The 19,356-nt window shown below is 45.7% G+C and overlaps 1 protein-coding gene across 1 annotated transcript in view; it reads right to left on the minus strand.

Moving 5' to 3' along the window:
- The window catches only part of LRP1B (LDL receptor related protein 1B), a 3,812,342-nt gene that overhangs the window by 2,398,980 nt on the left and 1,394,006 nt on the right, over positions 1-19,356 (minus strand). The gene's annotated exons all lie outside the window — the stretch shown is intronic.

Genomic DNA, 19,356 nt, shown 5'->3' on the forward strand with positions numbered 1-19,356 from the left:
TGCTTATGTAGTTTTGTGGGGTCCAAAGTTGGGCTTATTGCTTTCTCCAGATGATATATGTAAGGCCTGGTGTGTTGGCCAATTGCTAGGCCTGGTACAGGGGTGAGCACATTCTGGACGGAACTGTGATGGATATTGTAGATCCCCATTTTTCAGGTACCTTCCTGAGAATTTGAACCTGACGTTTCTAGCTGTGGCTAAGGGGCTTCTAACTGTCAGCATGCTTCTACTGGTATTTTCAAGGGACATGACCCAGCAAAATTGTTTGGATAATTGGAAAAACTAAGGGAAAAGAAGGAAATCTTTGCTGCATGGAGAAGATGGAGTTTAACCCCTCCCATGCTCATGACGAGCTGAGCTTGTCATGAGCCATGGTTCCCGTGTGCTCATGATGAGCTGAGCTCGTCATGAGCCGTGGAATGCTCACACACGGTTATAATTCCCCTGCTGTGCTGAACGTTCCACGAAAACGGGTGCGGCCGTGACGAGCTCAGCTCGTCATGAGCACACGAGAACCGTGGCTCATGACGAGCTCAGCGCGTCATGAGCACTGGGGCGCTGTGTGCGCCCTCCTCCCCCCAGCACAGCAGGGGAATGTGCCCCGCAGCCAAGGGGTTAAGGTTATGAACTTGTCAAAATTCACTTAATGAAGGTGATGGCATGGGACAGTTGGTTATTCAGGCAGCCCCCCACTCCTGACTGACTCGGCACCATGCATCACTTTGCAACCTGTCGGACCTTGTGGGCTGGAGGTTATGAAGGAGGTCTAAACTATCCCAAGCATACGGGAAACCTGGCTCTGGACAGCGAAGAACAGCTTCCTTTTGGAACTCAAAGGCTGGAGGCATATGGTTTTTGGGGGCGTTGTTGGGACTACAAACTATGAAGGAATTTTGGTCCTGGGCTGGATGCCCATGAATGGGGACTTTTTGATTTGATAACTGGAACCTGATACAATTGGATTTGGCTTTGGGGACCTGGGTGCCTACTTTTAAGGATTTGGGGAGAGGTCCTGGCTCCCTGGTCCCCCTGGTCAGACTGCCCTTCCCCAGGGCTGTGGCCAGCCAGCCCTGTCCTGAGGGATCAGCAGCAGAGTGGGGTCCCTAACAGGCAAATTCTAGTGCAGATACCTGATTGACAAAGCACATACAGCAGCTCTGAATTACTGAACACAAGTAAAGGTTTGAATTCCTAATATTGTGTCATTGGTCCTAAAATGTGTGGTATGCATTGGAGATTTTTAACTTACTGTACATTTGGGTTCTGCATTTGTGTGAACGCATTACCTTCCAAGACAGTTACCCCTTCACTGCTGAGGTTCTGGCCCAGTCCCTGTTGGGCTGGTTTTCCTGTCTTTTTTCGTGTTGCCAAGCATTTGTCCAACAGTCGGATCCCTTTTGCGGTGGTGCAGTGGCTAATTGACCTCCCTGTGGCTCAATGTAGGTTGCATTCATGTCTCTCTGGACCTGGTTTTGTGGATGGAGATTTTGTGGGGACTGGCCTTGTCTCATTGACCTCTGTACGTGGCATGCTTTCAGCTGGCATTTGTCTGCCATGTGGCATATGCTTTGACAATCATAACATTCTCTAAGGTCTGGTTGCTGGCAACCACTCGCCTCTGTTGTTATAGTTATGTTGAAATCCTTTGGGGTTTGGTAGTGAAGCCCCCTTCAAGACGTGTGCCATTAGAATGCTTGGAGCCAACGCTGCCTCCTCAAGGATGATCTATTTCAAATTGTGCTGGACCAACTTAGAGGTATCTCCCTGGGCTTGTTTTTCTTTTTCCCTTTCTTTCTCTTGTTTCTTTTATTAATAGTGCAATATTTGGGTCTATATCTCCCATGAGGGTTTGGTATCTAACCCCACTATGTCGCCCAAACCACTCTGTATCTCGGTGGGCAGTCCCTTTTTGAGAATGCAACTTGTGCGCCCCTACCATTCCATGGCTGTCCTGTATCTTGTCCCCATAGTTCCCACATCCTATCCAGAAAATCGGTTATGGTTTTTCCAGGTTTCATAGTCTCTGCCATTAGCCCTCCTACATGAGGATGGTTCTGAAACACATCCCTCGGATCGTCCATATTTAGTGTCTGTACGAATTGAATGCAGCCCCATCATGCTTGGAATTTGTCAGCATAATTGCTTGGATGTGAGTTCTCCTGACAGCTCTGTTTAATTGAACAAAGTGTTACTGGTTTGCCAAACACCTCTTGTCTCTTGTTCTAGTCAGGTTATTTCATGCTCAAGCAACAATACTTTTGAGGAAGGGTGAAATACCTTTGAATAAACTTACATTATCTTCAGTTCATAAAGTTCATGGTTTGAAGACATTTTAACTTTTGAATAGTTTTCTAGAAGCGCGCAACAGCTAACTGAAAGCCCAAGCAACATCAGCATTCTAATATTTATGCTGGTTATAACAGCTGGCTACCTCTTAGTACCTTGTCAAAAGGATATGTAGATTCACACAGCTCCTCCAGTCCGGACTAAATGTAACTGCAATTTTCCCAAAATACATCAGCCATCTGTGCCTAAATGAAACAGGAAAGCTTACAATCTCCTCTGAATCTGCATTGGTTTTGTTCTTATGATTCAAGGATGTTTTATGCATATATGTCACCCAGCTTCAGATATCCTACCATGGCAGAAAAAGCTATGTTATTTTCAGACAAAAAATGAGAGCGGTACTTCTAACAGTTGTACCTACTGCTAAAATTGTGAAATAAAAATAATCCTTCAAGAATGCACCTGGCACATATATTTTAAGCCTTGCACTGTGACAGCTGACTTTATGTTTAGATTTTGAATAATTCCTTCAAGATGCTAGGCTACTAGACATGTCTAAATATAGGCAATGAAACTGTAGTGTGGCTTTGTAACCTTGTTAATATAATTATTAAATGATTACTGAGTAATTGAGTTAAAAAAAATCATACTTGATTACACATAACCTATGGGATGGTGTTGGCAGCTACCCAGGTAGTGGTCTACTCATAAAATATGTGGAGAAGCAAATGCACAAGTTGGTGTGTCACTGTTACCATGGCTGCTATTCCATGAAAACATAAAATGCTCTGTCCAATTTGGGTAGGATACTCCCTTCGTAACCTGTTCACTGCTATTTAAATTGCGGAAAAATACCAGTAGTGCATTAAAAAAGAGAGTATTGGGTGTGTACGCATGTTCTGGTGTAAGTACGAAATAATACTAGTTCTCTCAGATCATACTTGCTGATTAAAATATTAGTAAGAGAACCAGAGAATCTCACCCAGGAGAGCACAGGAATTCATACAAATATTTTGTTTTCGAACTAGGAGACAAATGCCTTGCCATTCAGGGGAGAAGGTAGAGAAGAATAACACTGCACCTCCGTGATGCAAAGCAAAGAGTATAACTCATCTGCAATTAAACTATTAAGGACCACACCATTAATTTGTGGAAGACACATTAAATATTATGGGGCATATTACCAACAACTAGCGATAATTATCGCTATGTTGGCTTAGCGGCAATATTTTTATCGCCATGCTGCGGGGATTTTTATCGCTTAGGAACCTTGCTATTTTCAAGGTTTATCTCCTAAGCGATAAAAATCGGCCGAAATGCATGAATATCGCTGAAAAGTCAGCGATATTCATGCATTACCGAGCTAATGCTCTTATCCATGTTATCCACCTGCCATTGGATAACATTGCTAAGAACTGCTCAGGGGCAGGTGTTAGCTTTTGGAGATATTCGCGCTTAGCGCGAATATCTCCAAAAGTTGGTAATAGGAGATAGCGATGTTAGTGACTGTTTCCAGTCGCTAACATCTTGGCACGCCCACTTAGCATGTCATTAGTGATAAATTTCCCAAGATGGTCGCTATCTCCTACTAGCTGTCGCTAACTGGTGTTAGCGACAGCTAGGTAATAAAAAAAGCGGAGATAAACCCCCTTGATAATATGCCCCTATGTTTTTAATGCCCAGTCAAACTTACTTTGGTTCACTTTATATAGATTCCTTGTTGGTGTAATACACTTTTTTTGTTTAAATTTGTTTATTGGGATTTTACGTTACAGGTTACAATCTGATACTTCATCATTAATATATTTTAACATACATTTGCAAGTGTTTGAATGTTATCCATAATGAAGAATTCCACAATATCATCGTACATCAAACACAATGGATAGGATATCTTATGACAGTCCGGGTGTTATCTCCTAGCTTAACACGCCATACATTGGTATGTTTTGTGGTGTCTGGTTAGGTGGGTATCCCGGAGGTGTAAGTTGGTATTTTGCCCTCAACTTTACCATTGTATTGCCTCCTGATTCGTGGTCACATTCTCTGTCAAAATAATTTGGTATCGGAAATACCGAGGGGGAGAACAAAACTGTTAACTGTGGTGGGGAAATGGTGTAGTAACACACTTAGCATAAAAAATTATCTGTGAGCATCAATCAGAGCTGGACTGGTGATATCGGGTGATACCCTGGGAGGCTGGAAGGGTGGGGGCTGTTTTTTTCAAAGGGGCTGGTTTTGTTACTGGGGGTGATTTCTACCAAGACAGTCGGCAGCAAGCCCCTTTTCCCTCCTAGCTGTGCCAGTACACTCTTGCAGCATGCACACTTCACATATGACAGACGCAGTGGTGCTAGGCTGGTTGCACTGGGCCCTCCAGTGACCCTCTGGGAATGATCCGATTGGCTATCTAACTAAGATGAACATGCTGAAAGCCTCTGTCCCCTCCTACCCTAGCCCACAGCCTCCAGGATGACTTGCCGGAACCCAGTTTATGAGGTGTGTGCACTGGAATTTTTGAACCCCATCTTCTTCTCCCTGAGTCTTACTTATTCACCACTTAGGGTCTAATTACGATGGCGGTGAACCCACCACCGGCATGTTGTCAGTGGAGGGTTCACTGCCATCGCGAGGCCCTTTTCCTCCTACCATATTATTATGCAGGCTGTATAGTGGCGGTCAGAAACTACGACCGCCACGCATCCGATGGGCTCCTTGAGCCCGCTGGTGTAGCAGAGAACCTCCCTATCCCTGATATGGCAGTGGTGCCTACCTCGCACTGCCGTAGTGATTACGATGGTCCATCCCTGCCAGCCTTTCCATAGCTGTTAGCCCGCTATGCAAAGACTGGCGGGGTTGGACTTTGAGGGCCTGTAGAGGGCCCCCTTTCCCCGGGGCACTTTGGTTGGAGGTTTGGGGGGCACCTATAGTGTGAAATGTACCATTTTTACATTGCGGCAGGTGCTGCTCTGCCGCAATGTAAAATAAGGGGAGTGCGACCAATGTGTTGGCGGTCGCATTGTATTCAGCCTTGAGGGACTGCCTCAAGGTGGCCATCCAAAGTTTTAACACCTGGATCACCGAATCCCCCGACATAGTCACACTCCTTAAACCCGCAAAACAAGGCAGACCCTCCAAACACACCAGTTGGTTCACTCCTGCACTAAAAAGCTCTAAGCACAATTACAAATGACTAGAAAGAATCTGGTGTACCAACAAAACACCCAGCGACCAAGGCAACTTCAAAGTCGCTCTCAATAAATATCACATGCACCTACAACATGCCAAAAAAGAAGCCCTAGTCACCAACCTAGCATCTAGCTCCAAACATAGCAAGGAACCCGAGAACACCGCAACCCACTCACAAGAGCTCTGTGACACCCTCACAGACTTCTTCTACAACAAATTTGTAACCATCTATGAACATTTCAACCTGTAACCAACCTGCAACAACTTTAACAAACTACTAAACAGCAGCAACTCCAACTATAACAGGATAATCACTGTATGGGATCATAGGGGAGAGGAGTTGGCCTAATGGCTAGGGCTATCGCCCTCGAATATGGGGAACTGGGTTCGAGGCTCGGCAATGATGGCTGAACATCTTGTGATTCTGGGCAAATCACTAAATCCTCATGTAATGCAACTGGTGCTATGTAAATATGTAAAGCGCTCTGATACCCGATTTGGGTCAAGTTTGCGCTATATAAGACTCTGTAAAAAAAATAATAATAACCATGCATACCACCGCTAAAATCATGAGATCAATCAACTCAGGAGAACCCAGAGACCCCTGCTTCCATCACATGTTTTACCTGAAGAGCGACTCCATCAGTTAGGAATTCACCACAATCCTCAACTCATCCATCAACTCTGCCTCTTTCCCAGAAGGATGGAAACATGCAGAAGTAAAACCCCTGCTAAAAAAACTACCACTGACCAAGAAGAACTCGAGAGCCACAGGCCCATCTCCCTGTTGCCGTTCCTGGCTAAAACCCCGGAGAAAGTACTAAACAGCCAACTCTCCAACTACCTAGAGAACAACAACCTCCTGGATCCATCCCAATCAGGGTTCCAAGCTAATCCTAGCACAGTAACTTCCCTAATCACAGCCACAAATGACATCTGATCTCTCCTAGACCAGGGAGAGACCGCAGACCTGATCCTCCTTGACCTCTCTGCAGCCTTTAACACCATGTCAATCTACACCCTCATAATTGGACTCCATCAGATGAGGATCCAGGGAAATGCCCTAAAATGGATCGCTTCCTTCCTCACTGGAATAACCCAGAGCATCCGCCTCCCGCCTTACACCTCAGGCCCAAAGAACATAATCTGCGGTGTTCAACAAAGGTCTTCACTGAGTCCAACCCTGTTCAAAACATACATGCCCCCCCCCCCTGGCCATGCTGGTCACATCATACGCTGACGACACTCAGCTGATCCTCTCCCTATCTGCAAACCCCACTAACACCAAAATCAATTTCCACAGGTGCATAGCTAGCTAGATGCAAAACAATTGCATCAAACTCAACACCAACAAAGTAGAGGCACTCATCTTCAGGAGCAACACCTCTCCATTGGATGACTCCTGGTGGCCAGCAGAACTGGGCCCCTCACCAGACTATCCCAAAAACCTCAACATCATGCTCAACCACAAGCTCATCATGAAGAAGCGGTCTTCTCAGCCTGTTTCCTTACCCTCTGCATGTTCTTGAAAATGTTCTAATGGCTCTCCATTAACACCAGCCTCACCATCACCCAAGCCTGCATCACCAGTCCCCTGGACTACAGAAACTCTATCTACGTGGGCATCACCTCACTACTACTAAACAGACTGCAAACCATAACCCTACAAAACGCTATAACCAGGCACATCCTTGACCTCCTGAGAAAAGCCTACATCACCCCCACCTCAGAGCGCTCCACTGACTCCCTGTCCAAAAAAAGTGCCAGTTCAAACTGGTGACCCACGCCTACACGGCAATGCATAACAAAGGACCTGCCTACCGCAGCCGAAGAACCAACCCAGCAGACAGCTGTACCGCATCTCCATCTCCCTCACCGACATGCCCCCTTCCACAAAAGCAGAAGGGGAGGCCACACCTTCTCCTACCTGGCTGCCAAGTCCTGGAATGGCCACCCGCTCCACCTCCAGACTGCACCGGCCCTACAGAAGTTTGAGATGGCCTAAAATCCTGGATGTTCGACTGACAACACTCAGCAGCAGCTCCCCCCAGCACCAGGATACACTTACGGGTGATAAGTAGCGTTCTGCAAATCATTCATTGATTTAGACAATTGTTTAGATTCATCTAAACGATCGGCCCTACACCCACACTTCACATATTGCATTGGAACAAATTATCTCCGATAGAGAGCCCCCTTGTGGTTGCCCATCAGGCATTGCAACGCTGGCCTGAGACAGGGCATGCCCTGTGAAGAAGTATGACACTCATCTGGGTGTTTGAGGGTGCTGTTCATTAAGGAAACAGACACCCTCATGTGATTCCTTCCTTGCTGACTAACCACATATTCTCACTTCTTTACCCAACTGCATATCCTTTGTTTATAAAGTAGGTTAACTTACCTGGTCGAAATGTCAGTTTAAAACTGCACACACAGGCTCTACATTATCAGGCCTGCGATGTTTACAGGGCTAGTTAATTGGGTGGCACAATCAGTGCTGCATTTCCACTAGTAGAAATTGATATACAGGACCTGGGCACATGTAGTGCACTTTGCTAGGGACTTATAAGTAAACCAAATATGCTAATTGTGGATAAAACCAATGTTACCATATTTAAAATAAAGAGCACATGCATTTTAGCACTTGTTAGCAGTGGTAAAGTGCTCAGATTCCTACAGCCAGCAAAAACAAAGTCATCAAAAACAGGAGGTCAGAAGGCAAAAAGTCAGGGGAAACCACACCAAGAATGCAAGGTCTAGCACATAGTATATGCAGGAAGAACATATTCCAACGGCATAAACAGTTAAATATCACCTGTGGGATGCAGTGTCTGTTGTGCGAATCGCAGTGCTGACGAGGGAAACATGACTTTAGGCCAACATGTGTACACTTACTGTTACAGCTTTTAAACCTGCCAGTAGACCTGTCAAAAAGATTTGAAGGGAAGGAAAGCTTACTACTAAGTATTAAGTAAATCCCAATGTAGGGTGTTTGGTATTTAAAAATGAAATATGTAACAAATTAAGGTTTGCATGTTCCTACAGTTATTAACTGCCAAAAGCTATTTTCACTGTTAGACTCTAGCTGGTTCTGTAAAGAAAATGTTAAGGTACATGTAATAGATTAATCCCTTATTTTTCACATGGAATAGGCTACAGAGGATGTACCATCATTTTTAAAATATTTATTAAAAACCCAATTTGAAGCTGAAATATGATTTTTGATAAATAGACATGCAAAGTTGTTAAAACACTTTTAAAAGGTATACTTCTCTTGCCTGAAGCTCCTGTAGGCTAATTAGCTTTAGCCTGCCTATAGCTGGTCTGTCAGTGCTAATGTGAGGTGGTAGGCAATACTGCTCCCTGAGCAGAGAAAATGGCCTGGGCCATTGAGAATGTCTCAGAGAAGGAATGGTGCAGGTTAAGCCACGCAGGGCAGTTTAGGAATGTCCAGCATTTTAACCAACATAAAAGGGACAAGAGGGACACCTGTAATTTTATAGTTTAGTGATAAGGGACTCCTGCAAAGGAGAGATCATATGATCCCAAAAACACTTTATGCTCATGGTCTGTGGATGAGAGTGCTGGCTCCAGAACCAGCGGAACATATGAGTAAGAGTGGTGGGCAGAACTTGTGGAGTTGCACTTTCCGGAATTTCACAGAGTTACCTAAAAACTCATCAAGATTTCACAGATTTCTGCCAAGAGGTGTACAATATGCACATTGTGCTGCAATTCAGAGCCAGTAGTGTGAGCAATGCTGAAAACCCATTGTGAATGTCACCATATAGTGTGTAACAGTGAGAGCCCATTCAAGTTGATTTTGCTGCTGCTTGAGTAGACAAGGAAAGCGGTTGTGCAACACCGAGAAAAGTGACCGCGCATATTGAACGTATGAGCAAACCAGGCACCATAGAATGTTTTGATAATTGCCCTTTAGATAAAATCAATTCAAAAAGGGGGTGGTGATGGACAGAGTATCTGAGTTAATCAGAACACTCCTACCCAGTCAAAAGATCAGGGCTTGATCCATCACCGTTTTTTAGCTCACTGCACCATCCCAGTTCAGAACCTGGCTACATGCAAATTAGTCTGATCCTGGCCCAGTGCATCATGGGAACAGGGCAGACCAAACTACCAAGCCAATTCTTTACTGGAAAGGAAACAAGCTTCCGGGGACCGGTTTCTGGCATTACAGCCGTCTTCGGCCCGGCTTGCTTGAATCCTGATGGTGCAGTGAGCAAGGGACTCATGTCTGAGCATACCCTGCCACACCTGTAGTGGCCAAAACGATTCAAAAAGGGGGTGGTGATGGACAGAGTATCTGAGTTAATCAGAACACTCCTACCCAGTCAAAAGATCAGGGCTTGATCCATCACCGTTTTTTAGCTCACTGCACCATCCCAGTTCAGAACCTGGCTACATGCAAATTAGTCTGACCCTGGCCCAGTGCATCATGGGAACAGGGCAGACCAAACTACCAAGCCAATTCTTTACTGGGAAGGAAACAAGCTTCCCGGGGACCGGTTTCTGGCATTACAGCCGTCTTCGGCCCGGCTTGCTTGAATCCTGATGGTGCAGTGAGCAAGGGACTCATGTCTGAGCATACCCTGCCACACCTGTAGTGGCCAAAACGATTCAAAAAGGGGGTGGTGATGGACAGATTATCTGAGTTAATCAGAACACTCCTACCCAGTCAAAAGATCAGGGCTTGATCCATCACCGTTTTTTAGCTCACTGCACCATCCCAGTTCAGAACCTGGCTACATGCAAATTAGTCTGACCCTGGCCCAGTGCATCATGGGAACAGGGCAGACCAAACTACCAAGCCAATTCTTTACTGGAAAGGAAACAAGCTTCCGGGGACCGGTTTCTGGCATTACAGCCGTCTTCGGCCCGGCTTGCTTGAATCCTGATGGTGCAGTGAGCAAGGGACTCATGTCTGAGCATACCCTGCCACACCTGTAGTGGCCAAAACGATTCAAAAAGGGGGTGGTGATGGACAGAGTATCTGAGTTAATCAGAACACTCCTACCCAGTCAAAAGATCAGGGCTTGATCCATCACCGTTTTTTAGCTCACTGCACCATCCCAGTTCAGAACCTGGCTACATGCAAATTATTTTGACCCTTGCCCAGTGCATCATGGGAACAGGGCAGACCAAACTACCAAGCCAATTCTTTACTGGAAAGGAAACAAGCTTCCGGGGACCGGTTTCTGGCATTACAGCCGTCTTCGGCCCGGCTTGCTTGAATCCTGATGGTGCAGTGAGCAAGGGACTCATGTCTGAGCATACCCTGCCACACCTGTAGTGGCCAAAACGATCCAAAAAGGGGGTGGTGATGGACAGAGTATCTGAGTTAATCAGAACACTCCTACCCAGTCAAAAGATCAGGGCTTGATCCATCACCGTTTTTTAGCTCACTGCACCATCCCAGTTCAGAACCTGGCTACATGCAAATTAGTCTGACCCTGGCCCAGTGCATCATGGGAACAGGGCAGACCAAACTACCAAGCCAATTCTTTACTGGAAAGGAAACAAGCTTCCGGGGACCGGTTTCTGGCATTACAGCCGTCTTCGGCCCGGCTTGCTTGAATCCTGAGGGTGCAGTGAGCAAGGGACTCATGTCTGAGCATACCCTGCCACACCTGTAGTGGCCAAAACGATTCAAAAAGGGGGTGGTGATGGTCAGAGTATCTGAGTTAATCAGAACACTCCTACCCAGTCAAAAGATCAGGGCTTGATCCATCACCGTTTTTTAGCTCACTGCACCATCCCAGTTCAGAACCTGGCTACATGCAAATTAGTCTGACCCTGGCCCAGTGCATCATGGGAACAGGGCAGACCAAACTACCAAGCCAATTCTTTACTGGAAAGGAAACAAGCTTCCGGGGACCGGTTTCTGGCATTACAGCCGTCTTCGGCCCGGCTTGCTTGAATCCTGATGGTGCAGTGAGCAAGGGACTCATGTCTGAGCATACCCTGCCACACCTGTAGTGGCCAAAACGATTCAAAAAGGGGGTGGTGATGGACAGAGTATCTGAGTTAATCAGAACACTCCTACCCAGTCAAAAGATCTGGGCTTGATCCATCACCGTTTTTTAGCTCACTGCACCATCCCAGTTCAGAACCTGGCTACATGCAAATTAGTCTGACCCTGGCCCAGTGCATCATGGGAACAGGGCAGACCAAACTACCAAGCCAATTCTTTACTGGAAAGGAAACAAGCTTCCGGGGACCGGTTTCTGGCATTACAGCCGTCTTCAGCCCGGCTTGCTTGAATCCTGATGGTGCAGTGAGCAAGGGACTCATGTCTGAGCATACCCTGCCACACCTGTAGTGGCCAAAACGATTCAAAAAGGGGGTGGTGATGGACAGAGTATCTGAGTTAATCAGAACACTCCTACCCAGTCAAAAGATCAGGGCTTGATCCATCACCGTTTTTTAGCTCACTGCACCATCCCAGTTCAGAACCTGGCTACATGCAAATTAATCTGACCCTGGCCCAGTGCATCATGGGAACAGGGCAGACCAAACTACCAAGCCAATTCTTTACTGGAAAGGAAACAAGCTTCCGGGGACCGGTTTCTGGCATTACAGCCGTCTTCGGCCCGGCTTGCTTGAATCCTGATGGTGCAGTGAGCAAGGGACTCATGTCTGAGCATACCCTGCCACACCTGTAGTGGCCAAAACGATTCAAAAAGGGGGTGGTGATGGACAGAGTATCTGAGTTAATCAGAACACTCCTACCCAGTCAAAAGATCAGGGCTTGATCCATCACCGTTTTTTAGCTCACTGCACCATCCCAGTTCAGAACCTGGCTACATGCAAATTAGTCTGACCCTGGCCCAGTGCATCATGGGAACAGGGCAGACCAAACTACCAAGCCAATTCTTTACTGGAAAGGAAACAAGCTTCCGGGGACCGGTTTCTGGCATCACAGCCGTCTTCGGCCCGGCTTGCTTGAATCCTGATGGTGCAGTGAGCAAGGGACTCATGTCTGAGCATACCCTGCCACACCTGTAGTGGCCAAAACGATTCAAAAAGGGGGTGGTGATGGACAGAGTATCTGAGTTAATCAGAACACTCCTACCCAGTCAAAAGATCAGTGCTTGATCCATCACGGCTGGAATGCCAGAAACCGGTCCCCGGAAGCTTGTTTCCTTCCCAGTGTAAGAATTGGCTTTTGTAGTCTGGTCTGCCCTGTTCCCATGATGCACTGGGCCAGGGACAGACTAATTTGCATACAGCCAGGTTCTGAAACTGGGATGGTGCAATGAGCTAAAAAACTGTGTTGGATCTAGCCCTGATCTCTTGACTGGGTGAGAGTACTCTGCTTAATTCAGAGACTCTGTCCATCACCACCCCTTGTTGTAAATAATTTTGTCCACCCTAAGCGTGGAAGGGTATACTCAGATGTGAGTCCCTTGCTCATTGCACCATCAGGATTCAAGCAAGCCGGGCCGAAGACGGCTGGAATGCCAGAAACCGGTCCCCGGAAGCTTGTTTCCTTCCCAGTGTAAGAATTGGCTTTTGTAGTCTGGTCTGCCCTGTTCCCATGATGCACTGGGCCAGGGACAGACTAATTTGCATGTAGCCAGGTTCTGAAACTGGGATGGTGCAATGAGCTAAAAAACGGTGTTGGATCTAGCCCTGATCTCTTGACTGGGTGAGAGTACTCTGCTTAATTCAGAGACTCTGTCCATCACCACCCCTTGTTGTAAATACTTTAGATAAAATCAGCTAAACGTCCCTCTCTTCGTGTCGGTCAGCAATTTGCTGTAGTTGCAGTGTAATAGGGATAATTACTGATCACGTGCCAATTAAAGCTCTTAAAGGGTGTCAATAGATTCCAAACGATCTGCCGGGTGCAGCAGACGCGCACCAACTTAGCTCAGTCTGGTTTAAAAATCAGAGTTTAGAATACCGAGGGCTGCTACATTATATTATTTGTGTACTCCCTGGCTGCCACGCCGCCTCGGACAATCGTGACGGCTTCTTTACTCACTTGTTTTATTGCGGGCCTGCAGCATTGCGTAATATAAATGAGAGTGAAAGCGCGTTGTGCTGAAACACCGCAAACGCGCACAGGGGTTGTGCGTGCGCGTGTACATCTCCTCTCCGCGCGTGGCACCTTCTGTCTCCCTTCGGGACAGAAAGCGGCAGCAAAAGAGTCTCGCAAGCAAAGCAGCGCATGCGCTGCGTTCGCACGCGAGACCTAAACATGAGTGGTAGCAAATCTACTTGAGAAGCATCCCTCTGACAATAACCGCTCAAAATCTCCCACGACCACCCATCTCAATGGGGACACCAAATATTACAAGCATTTCTGGAATCTTGAAGAAAAAACATGCTGACACGTGGCAAATGAAGGAATTTAGCATGAACTATGTGTTACGAGAGTAATGCGGAGTCGCTAAATTCTGCCAGGTCCACTGCTCATTACCTTAGACACACACCCTAGGTTTGTCACAAACTCCTTACATGGGCAGAAACATTTTGCCATGTTGGACATCACTGAAAATTGCGTAATAGGGGATAGTTTGCAGTGAGGTAAACAACATGTGCTTAAAAAGTGGAAAAAGTTGTTCTTGGGAACACTATGCCCATTGGTATGGGAGTGTCCAGAGGTTGCTCCCACCTACTAGCTAGTGAATGGAACCGAAGTAGAATTTCACTTCGAGCTCTGTGGAAGAACAGCAAAGATTTAGACCTCCTGTCTGTAACTTGTGTGGAGACCTGAAGGGTTGGACCTGTTTCCACTTGTACCCAGGACTGAAAAGTGGACATCAAGGATATGTTGGCTGAACTCCTGTGTGGCCGCAGTGATACTAAAGCAATGAAAGAGTCTTTTTTCCTAGAGCAACCAATTGACCAGTTAAACCTGGACCTGGCTTTGACCTTGCTGGGGGCCTTTTCAAGAGTGTGTCATGACCGCTAAGTGCTGTTGCTGAGGTTCTGCAAGACTTGTTACTGGCTATGAGGAATAGCGACAACAACGCTCTTTGTGCTCAGCTTCAGTTGGAAATCCCTGTCTCAAATACTACCGCTGAATCAGGCATGCCAGCAAATTCCATTGTTGTAACCAAAAATCATCAAATTGTGAAATGGGAAACGATATGCCATAATGATAGAGCCTTAAGCGATCATTTTACAATTATTGAGCTCTCTTGATCTGAGGGCAAATAATTTTCCTGAGTTTGGTAGCCTCTATTGTGAGCTGGTGAACCAACTGAAAATACAACTCACTAAAGCTAGACATAGAGGCCAGTGGATCAATTCTTAACCAAGATGGTTTTGTCCTCAGTGTAGACAGGCTAAGGAGGAGATTCTTACACTCTTTAGGGCAGGGGATATGATTGAGATTCAAAGAGCGAGAAAAGCCTATACACTGATTTTCCAAACCTAGCAAAAAATCCTGGAAGGACGTCCAATGGGAGGATTTCACTGACTCTTTAAGCAATAACAACACTAAAGCCTTTTGGAAAATGCTGGCCAATGGGATGCATGCCCTGGATGCCATGCCTGATGCCATTGCTCAATCATTTGTTCTTTTTGCATCTGTCACCCGAGTTGGATGGGTATGCCCGGTTGTGGGTCCCGTGCTCTTCATGCCACTGGAATCAAGCTATCCTGGCTGATGAGGGGTGAAACCCCGAAACCGGTCCTAGGATGCTTGTTTCCAGTCCAGGGAGGAGCTGGCCTAGCAGTTCAGGCTGCACTGTTCCCATTGGGCGTAGGGTCAAGACTGATTTGCATATGGCTCGCTTCTAACTCGAATGGCATGGTGAGCAAAAGAACGATGGGTTTAGGCCCATATGTCTGTACTAGGGTGAATGTATGACATTGTTTTGCATTTTGTCATTCGGTTGTTCTTTTTGCTGTTGCTCAGCATGACATATGGGTGACACATTTCACTGAGCTATATATGTAGCAAGTACCACACTCCTTGCTGCCTGTTACTGGGTACAAACAAACTTAGATAGCTTGCTTTTATAGGGTTAGACCCATCACTCCGAGGAGTTTAGTCTGGAAAACACTGGGCAGGCTCTGTGCCAGCTGAAAAGGGGAAAGCCCCGGGCCCGAATGGCATTCCCAGCGGCTTGTCTCTGTCTGAACCAACTGTCTGGGTGCCGCATATAAATATATTGAGTAACAAAATCTTGATAGGCAATGACGTTCCCTACATTTGGGAGTTATAATTGTCCCTATATTTAAACAAGTATTGGCATAGCCAATAGGTCTCGCCTTTGGGACCTTATAAGTGTTTAGCCATGCAACAATTGATATTGTTGCACCAAGGATATTGTGCTGGATAACTAAACACTACAACTTATAAGGTCCCAAAGGCGAGACCTATTGGCAAAAACATCCAAAAGCACAATAATAAACACCTGTCAGGAGAACTGTAGTAAATACAAGGCAATATATAGTTGAAAAGGTTTGATACACATACATTGTGATAAAAATTAGTGAACACTAAAAATAAATACGCAATAATGCACGACCACCTCTGAGATCGCTGGTCATCGTTTTCCATGCTTCTGAAATACTTTAGTTCAGCTCTGTAAGGAAATGCGGCAATTCATTCTTTGTGTAGCTGCTAGACAATCCCTCCCAGCTCTGCCATACTGACTTCATTTGGGAATTTAGAGGCTAGTCAACCATGGCCTCTATGTCTGCGGATGTCTCAATTAGTTCCAATAAGCACCTGTCAAAGCCGGTTTTCTCGAGTCCAGGGTATTGTTATGGGTGACTGCACCCTTTATAAGTACTATAGTATATTATCGGAGAAACTAAACTGGAAGAGAAACATGAAAAAAACACAGCCAAAGACTTAAAAGGTGTCCACCACTGAAAGGCAGGCCTCAGCTATGGTGCCTGTATCATATAAAGAACAGCTCCTGCACAAAACGTAACCAGTTTGCAAATACTGCACGTTTAAATGGCAAAAACATTGAGGGTTGAGGTGCACGCAGGAATTGACAAGCCATTAGCATTAAAAAAAAAGTCAGAAATGTAGCTCAGCAGACTCACACTTTGAGTAAATATCGGACTTCTTCCTCAAAGAATGTCTGCAGCACATTTGGGACTGTGGCAAATGCCCGAGCAATCTTTTGTGCATAAAGAAACGTGCATGTGCACAATGCATCAAGAAACGCTACCTTTTCTCTTTGTGTCTATGACTAAAATGTTTACGTGCTGAATAAGCCAGTCACTCTCTGATTTTGGGGACATTCACTGCCGCATTCGCGCATTGAAAACAGGCTTGCTATTAACTTTAACAGGAATGAATGTACAACTGCTTTCAAGGAAGGAGACCCACAAACGTAATCTGCATATCTACGGAACTACGACTTAATGAACGTTCATCACCTTTATGTAAGTGCCCCCAAGTTGGATCCAAACAGATGCACTTGTGAGATTTACAGACATTGAAATTCAATCAAGTGATAGAATGTTGCATGTATGACAATTCATGTACGAGCTCGAACCCAAAGTCTGTGATTCTTCAAAGTGAATTTGCAATCGTAAATAAAGCCATTTGCGCACCTCAGTGGAACTTGGCCGTTGAAATACCTTTATGAATGGGGAATGCTGTGTTGCAATAATGCCACCCTCTTGACCGTAAAATCTCTCAATGTACTGTGATGCTCAGCAATATGATGCACATGGATCCAATAAAAACATTGGCATAAGATGTGGCATTCCACATAATCAGCAGACGAGAGAAGCAAGGCGTGAATAACATAAAACGTCTAGAACATTCTGCATCAAGGAATTTAGTATAGCACTAGCCTGCTGCCTTCCGACATATTAGTACTACTGTATATGTTTTTCTTCTACCAAGGACACCATTCGATGGAAATAAGACTCAAATTCAAGACACTTTGCATCATGTGTAAGGCATATTGACTCAAAGGACGTTACAGAAAAAACAAGTGCGCGGCAGCAGGGGGAGGGGGCCTGCAGGATTCCCTTGCGGGAGCGTGCAGCAAGGCGCGATGATTGAAACCATATGGCACCACCATATGGTGCTGCGCGCTCCCGTAAAGGAATCGCCAGACGTGCACGCGTTGCCTTTGCACGCAATGCAACGTGTGGACGTTTTGCCCCCGAAGCTGTGCCTATAGCTAAAGGTCTCTCTCCTATCAGCGCAGGCGAGACCTAAAAAGGCAGCCAGGAGCTCCCTGCAGATTATCGCTTGATCAGTTTGATTGATGGAAGCCAAAAAGATCATTTGCTGGCAAGTCCTAGCTAGATTGTTGGTATGGATGTCCGACCATCACATTCTTTCTAACTTCCTAGCAGGGTTCAGAAGCAGGTTAGCACCCTGGACCAGAAGCTGCGTTTCAAGATAAGGAGCTGGAAATATATAGATTTGAGTTGAGAAAATCTATATGTGGCATTTATTGATCGTGAGTGATGCCTTTGACCTCGTACCTCGGGAACGTTTATAGAGGGTCCTAAGGGAGTATGGGATGCCAGGAGACCTTTTAGGAATTTTGATTAGACTCCAGTCCCACACCTATGTCCAGTTGAGATGGCATACTGATGAAGGTCTTATTTCCAGGATTCCCATTAGACGAGGACTAAAACAGAGCTGCGTCCTAGTCCCTAGTTGTTTCAGCTTATATATCAAAGGTTGTGGTGGACTGGTTAGTAAACTCTAAGCATGATTCTTTGAAATCTGCGGGTGTGTGCACTAACACTCCGGTGCTCATGATCACAGATGACATGCTTTTGCTGTTCAGAACACCCATGGTTTTTCAGGCCATCATGGACAAATGTGTATCTTTTTATGTGGCCAAAGGGCACGAGATAAACACTGTTAAAACAAAACTCATGGCCATCAGACCCCATCTCTACTTTAGGGGAAATATGTTAATTGAGGGAACAATCATAGAGCAGGTCAAAGTTTCGACTACCTAGGCATCCGATTGACTGAGAATGGGTCTTGGTGGCGCAAATTGCAAAACGCGAAAACACTCTCAAGCACAGAGCATCTGCTATATTGAGGACATTTAAAGCTACTTCATGTGACGCAATCTCTTCACTGCTTAAAGTATATAGGGCTACAATCATTAACCGGGCTAGCTACGGAGTAGAGGTCTGGGGAAGTGCTGACCCCTCCTCTTTTGTTTGGTGAAAATAAGTTTAGTATATCAATTCTTAATTTGCAGCTAAGCTCTTCCATGGCCCCCATTGGCTTTGACACAGTACTGCAAGAGATCGATGTTGTTGCCTCTCTTAAGATACAGAAGTTCTTGCTATATATAGAGGGGCAGATCTACAAGCCCCTTGCCTCACTTTTATGATGCAGTGGCAGCGTAAAAATTGCAGCCCATTTACAACATGACGCACATTATACCTGCACCAGGTATAATGTATGCAGGGTAGGCTTTCCCATGCAAAAAGCCACGTAGAACTGGCGTAGTGAAATTTGCAAGATTTCACTGCATCACTCTACGCCTTCACGGAGTCAAAATCCTTACGCCTGCTCAGACCAGGCATAAGGATTGACGCAGGGTATTTTACATGGGACCTCCATATGTTTTCTGGCGCATTGCTGGAGTTGCGTCACTTTTGTGGCAAACTCCAACAATGCGTCTCTTTTCCTCCAATTGACGCATCCGTAATTCCTTGCGCCATGGTGCACTGTATTGTAAATGCAGCGCATCCATGATGGCACAAGGACATTTGAAGGTGACACAAGGAAGCTGACGCATCTATGCAGATGCGTCAAATCCTTTTAAATCTGCCCCTTAGTCAGTGCAAGCTTCTGCTCAACAGTTATAAGAAGGCAATCCTGTTGGCAAAAACAAATTATTTTACAGAGAAAATTGCTTTCTCTGTAAACAAATCACGTGAAATTTTTTC

The sequence above is a fragment of the Lissotriton helveticus genome, chromosome 3_1 (genome assembly GCF_964261635.1).
Source record: "Lissotriton helveticus chromosome 3_1, aLisHel1.1, whole genome shotgun sequence".
In the NCBI taxonomy this organism is placed as follows: Eukaryota; Metazoa; Chordata; class Amphibia; order Caudata; family Salamandridae; genus Lissotriton; species Lissotriton helveticus.